Here is a 5,944-nt window from a genome sequence, read left to right as displayed (position 1 = left end):
TATAAAGTCGCCCTTAATAAGTCGCCCCTGATGAGTCAGTTTCTTATAGTGGTGACCTAAGCCACCCCAGGGCCCTTGGGTGGTCCGGCCACCCCTAAGGGCCAAACCCTTTTTTTTTTTTTTAGCCAGCCATCCCTTAATTTTTTATAATTTTTTATTTTAAATATATAATATTTTATTATTTTTTTTTATTAATGGAACATATGTCTTATTTATGGCCTTAGGATCTCTTTAAAGAAATCCTGACCATTAACTGGATATTATCCTGTCCAAAATAAACTAAAAAAGATCCTGTTCCATTGCTGGGATCCCGATCCCATAAATTACACATCACTGGTCATAATCACTCAGAAAGAACATGAAAATCTTAAGTATGATTTACAGTAAACAAGGGGCCAAGTTATCCAAGTACTTATTGTTAAAGTAATGGTTACATGATTAAATTTACTATTTCTATCAACTTAAGCTTTTGGGACAATTGGTAATTTAATATGGTATCAGAGCTAAAGGTCCTGAGATCGAACTTTGACTCTGTTAAATCACCCAAATTTAAATTAAATATTTCACATATTGGGCATCACCTATTAAAAGGGAGTTTAAGCTCACTCGTGAGGGAAAGTATTAAAATAATGGTTAAGTGATTAAATTTAGTAATAAACCTACATACCTTTCCTTGCTTACAAAGTTCCGAATTAGAAAACCAAGTCTCATCAACAACCACATATATCAGGAGTTCAAGGTCTTCCATTAATTGTATGCAACTGCAGCCATGGAAGATGTCAAAACTACCCGCTTCACAGATGGAGATTTTGCACACGAATTAAGAACATTAACATCATTGTTCTTTAGCGGGGCCGGGATCCGCATTCTTAACTAGGAAACACAATTCCAGGCAGCATTTTGATAGAAAGGCATTCTCCACTATCATGGCATCTTTAACAAATTCATTGTTCAAATCACCTCTTTCAGAAGAAAGGTTTACGGAGAATTTCTTCTGAGCCTTTGCCAATTTCATCAATAAATGCTAAAGGAATAATCAAAGAAGAGTAAAATGGAATATACCTGTGGGTCCTTAACATCGTTAAAGAAGGGATTTGCAGTATGAAAAACACATTCACAGCCCTCAATAGCAGAATCGAAGGCACCTTCTTCCAGTAGATTTGCTTTGAAGTCACGCTAATAGCCACGGTAAGGAAAAAGGGCACTACTTTCCAATGAGTCAATGACTCACGCAGAAAATCAGAAAGAAAAGGAAGTGTCTGCTAACAATGAAAAAAAGAAGAAGCCAATAAACAGGACTGAATAACATACTATTTAAATTAATATACTTCTTACTCGTGAGTATATTGACAAACACATTTGTTAAAGTTTTCAAAAATAAAAACACACTTTTCTGAATGCAAACATTTAATAGATGGTTCACTTTTCAAAACGCAAAACTCTTAAAAAAATAAAAAATAAAAAAACTTAGTACATGATTTAGAAAAACTTTTCACATTTATTATAGGAATATTTTGACAAAATGGGTCCTTATTTTTGTAGGAGTAGAAGCCGACTTATTACTTCAAAAAATGAAAAATGAAAAATAAAAAATAAAAAATAAAAAATAGAGTGGCTACATGGCTACTCCAACCGGTCATAAGTAGGGTGTAAATTTGGTTCCGGTTCCTGGTTATTGGCCAAAATCGGAACCGGAATACCTAGTTTTTTATTTTGAAAAATCGGAACCGGTTACTTAGTTATTGTATAACCGGCCGGTTACCGGTTGGTACTCGGTTATCCACATCGGGTAACAGGTTTTCACAATTTTTTTGTATTTTAGGCTTATTTTAGGTATTGTGCCTAATTTTTTTGGCTTAATTTAATCATTTTGGCCTTAAAAAAATAACAATAAAATAAAATAAAAAATAATTAGCATTTTTGTGTCAATAAGTAGGGTTTTGTTGTGATGGTTAAAAATAAAAAACCTAAAATAGCCCAAAAATATTATTATATAACCCGGTTATCCTATTATAACAAGGTGCCCAAAAATCGGTAAACGGACTGGGATACCCAGTTACCCGTTTTTTTCAATCGGTTTTTCGATTACCGGTTTCTCGGTTGGTACCCAGGTTTTGTTTACACCCCTACTCATAAGTGGTCGTGTGCCAACCCATTATTCTCCTTTAGGCAGCTGTGCGGCCACTTTTATACTAAAAGGTTAGATTTCACGCCTAAAATAATAATTTGTCAAAATGGCATTTTTTTTTAAAAAAAAAAAAGTTTATCAAAAAAATTTGGGTTAATAAATTTTTTAGTACCTGGGTTTGAATTTATTATTATTTTTTTTTTTGGGCCGAGATTTCCAAAACAGTTACGGGGGATACTTGACTTATGGGAAATGACAAACTTAATGCCTCCGTTAAAGAAAATTAACGATATGCCATGTGTCACTGCTTTAAACAAGTCAGCATAACAAATTAAATTCTATCGTATACATGATTACATATTAGGTTAAGGAGTTTGTCTCCAAGTTTAATTCTTGGATAAAGTCTTCTTAACACCCTCAAATTACCACCCTAATGATAACTTTCCCCCAAATTATCAATTATGACAATTTACCTTCCAAACTACTAAAACAATGATAATGTACACCCTAATGCTAGTAAAATGACAAAATTATCCTTACTAAAATAAAAACAAAAATACTAAAATTTATATATAAAAAAAAAGAATAAATAAAAAAAGACTAAAAATTTAATATTTTTAAAACAAGGGGTGCCGGACCACCCCTAGGTAAGTCGAGCCACCCCCAAACCCTCTCGATTGGAACCCACCTCTCGTAGTCTCCTATGCATTCCATTCTAACCCAATTCATCCACAAGGAACTCGGTTCCATCATCCAAATTCTTGATTGTAAACACAAAATTATCCTTTGAAGCACCAGTTTCTAACGATTCCAACACTTTATCTGATATGGAGCACCTGGTAGATTGACTTAATGAAAACCCTTCATCAAAACCCGAAGCAGAGGTGGTCGTGGCATGCAGACCCAGCCGTGGGTAGCCGCGACCCACACTAGGTCACGACTAGACCGAGCTGTGGGTTAGGCCGTGACCCACGGCTGGGTCACGTCCAAACCCAGGCGTGGGTCTGGCTGTGACCCACGCTTGGGTAGTTCTCCGACGACCCAGTTGGCCATTTCGGATTTTCCAAATACCCTTTTGGCCATTCCAACATCCACTGCTCCGATCGTTCACTCTCAGGCACTCCACCATTTGCATGGCGCTCAGGCTTATTCAAGAAACTTCTTTGACTATTCCAATCAGTTGGCTGATTTTCAGAGACATCCCATGAGCCTGTATGATCAGATGTTTTTCTCATAATCCTCAATGGCTTCTCATTTTCAGTTTCTCCTTCATCAATATCGTCTTCTTCGCTTGCTTCATCTGTTTCTTCATCTTCTAATTCTTCGCCACCCCCTCCACTACCTCTGTTGCTCAGCCGCCTTCACCTTGGGCCGGGTCAAGGTCCGGTCACCATCCAAGAGTGGTCCGACACCCCTGTTTTAAAAATATTAAATTTTTAGTTTATTTATTTATTTTTATAAATTTTAGTATTTTTGTTTTTATTTTAATAAGGATAATTTTATTATTTTACTAGCATTAGAGGGTATATTGTCATTGTTTTAGTAATTTGTAAGGTAAATTATCGCAATTGAAAGTTTGAGAAGAGATTGTTATTAAAGTGGTAATTTGAGGGGAATTAAGAAGGACATTAACCCTTAATTCTTTTAATTGTTTTTTATTTTAAGTCGAGGCTAAGAAATAATTAAAAGGAATACAAATAATTAATCACAAATTTTGTCTGTGAAAAAGGTATAGGTTCTGTCCTAAAATTTATCAAAATAGATAAGAAAAAAAAGTTTGATCAATCTTCTTTTTCAGTCGAAATGTGTTTTACAATATCTGTTTCGTATTCACCTAAAAGGTTTAAGGCTGAGGAATTGTTGGGTCTGTGCTTGAATGCCTCGATGCGCAAAGATTGAAAAGCACCCCACAACTCACATTTCAATCTACTATCCATTTTAAATTCATGTAAAGAGAACTCATACAATCCATTTTACAGCTTCCAATCAAAATGTGACACCTCACTTAAACCCACCAAAATGCAATAAGACTAAACCACATGATTACATCTCCTTCTAACCCACCAATCCCTAAACTACTTCACCTGTCCGGCCAAAGGCAATCCCCGAATCCATGGAGTCACCGTCGGAGAGAGAGAGAGAGGTAGATGCCGCGACCCAAAAATTTAATGGTTGATTTATTAAATTTGTAAAATAATATGAGAAAAATATTAAACTAAATCATTTCTCTTTCCAAAATCTAGGTATTAATTCTTTTTTTTTTTTCCCTTCTTTCAATTGGTAGTTATTTTTATCATAATTGGGGACTTAATTATATAAAGAAGATTTACTAACTTTTTAAACATATAATTTGCAGCCTTAATTAGAGAATAGTTACTAACCGTTTACCATGTTTACAATCTTAAACATCATTTATTATATTTAATTATTATTTGCATGTTGGCTTAGGCAATTGCCTAATTCATAGCCAGCCCTAGCTGTTAAACCCACTGCCTAATAACGTGTACGTGAGCTTGCACCCGGCTGGCAGCGCGGCTCGTCTCTCCCTTCTCCGCCAACTAGTTCCACGGTCAACCTCTCTCTCTAATCCTGCGTCCACAGAAAGTTTGAGCGAAATATTTACAATTTGCTTACAGTTTTGTGCTCGTCATATATATTCCCCAGCTACATTTTTGGTCAGGTAAACTAGTGTTCTAATTTCTCCATGTTGATTTATATCTCCAATACTGAATTTCTTTGACATTTTCTTTTCGAAATTCAGATCAAATATTAAAGCATTCATAGTACCCCAAATGGCACGTTTTATGTTGTTTTCTTTATGTTTCTAACACTAACAAAAAAAGGGTTTGATCGCGTAGTGATACGAAGAAGGTGAGAGAGTACTCAACGACGGAGATCGCATGTATTACGATTGTACTACTTTTCATTGCATTCCAGCTGTTTGATTTAAAGATTCTGCCAAGAACAAGTGTGACTCACTAATCTACTAAGACTCAAGGTATGCACAACCCTTTGTTTTAATTTCTATGTTATATTTTTTCTTTTAAAAAAATCTTTATATTCTCGCATTTTGAAATGCAATATTAATAATTAAGTTTTTATATTCAAGTTTTTCTAACATAATCGATGATATAACTCTTTCCAAGAGAAATAGAGAAAAACAAAAATGAAAATTTATAAATAGGATCCTTAGTGTCTTAATTGAATAAGATCAAAAAGTAAACAATTCTATTTAGAGTCTATATCCTGGGCATTATGATTATTATTATTTTTTTTAGAGAGTCTATATCGTGGGCATTAATTTTTCTCTTTTAATCATAATTGGGAGGCTTAATTAGAGAATATTTACTTTAACTTTTTACCATATTTAGGGTTTGTTTGGAATTATGGTTTCAATAAGTGCGATTTTAAAAAATTTATTTTTGAAATTGCTACTTTTTTAAATCGAAAAGGCGTTTGGTAAAACATGTTAAAAAGTAATTTTTTATCAAATATTTGTTGTGCGAAATTGTGATTTAGGTTTAAATTCGCACTTATTTTAAATTAAGTGTTTTCTAAGTCATAATGCCAAATGCCTTACATTTTGCCATATCTTTTAAAAATGTAAATTATTCTTACAAAATCGCAATCTCCCTAACTTGCTTCTAGAAATGACAATTTTTTTTTTCTATTTTAAATTAAGTGATTTTTAAATCGTAATACCAAACCCCGACTTTCATTTTGCAATGTCTTTTAAAAACACATATTATTCTTACGAAATCGTAATCCCAAATACATACTTAGGTCTTCGACCTTTTTTTTTTTTTTTTTTTTTTT

At 33.7% G+C, this 5,944-nt stretch overlaps 1 pseudogene; it reads right to left on the bottom strand.

Annotated features, from left to right (window-relative positions):
* The window catches only part of LOC132181960 (phenylacetaldehyde reductase-like), a 5,166-nt pseudogene extending 1,803 nt beyond the window's left edge, over positions 1 to 3,363 (bottom strand).
* Positions 3,364 to 5,944: the final 2,581 nt, after the last annotated feature.

This window comes from Corylus avellana, chromosome ca5, assembly GCF_901000735.1.
Source record: "Corylus avellana chromosome ca5, CavTom2PMs-1.0".
Taxonomy (NCBI): domain Eukaryota; kingdom Viridiplantae; phylum Streptophyta; class Magnoliopsida; order Fagales; family Betulaceae; genus Corylus; species Corylus avellana.
This window is presented reverse-complemented; position numbering and strand designations above follow the sequence as displayed.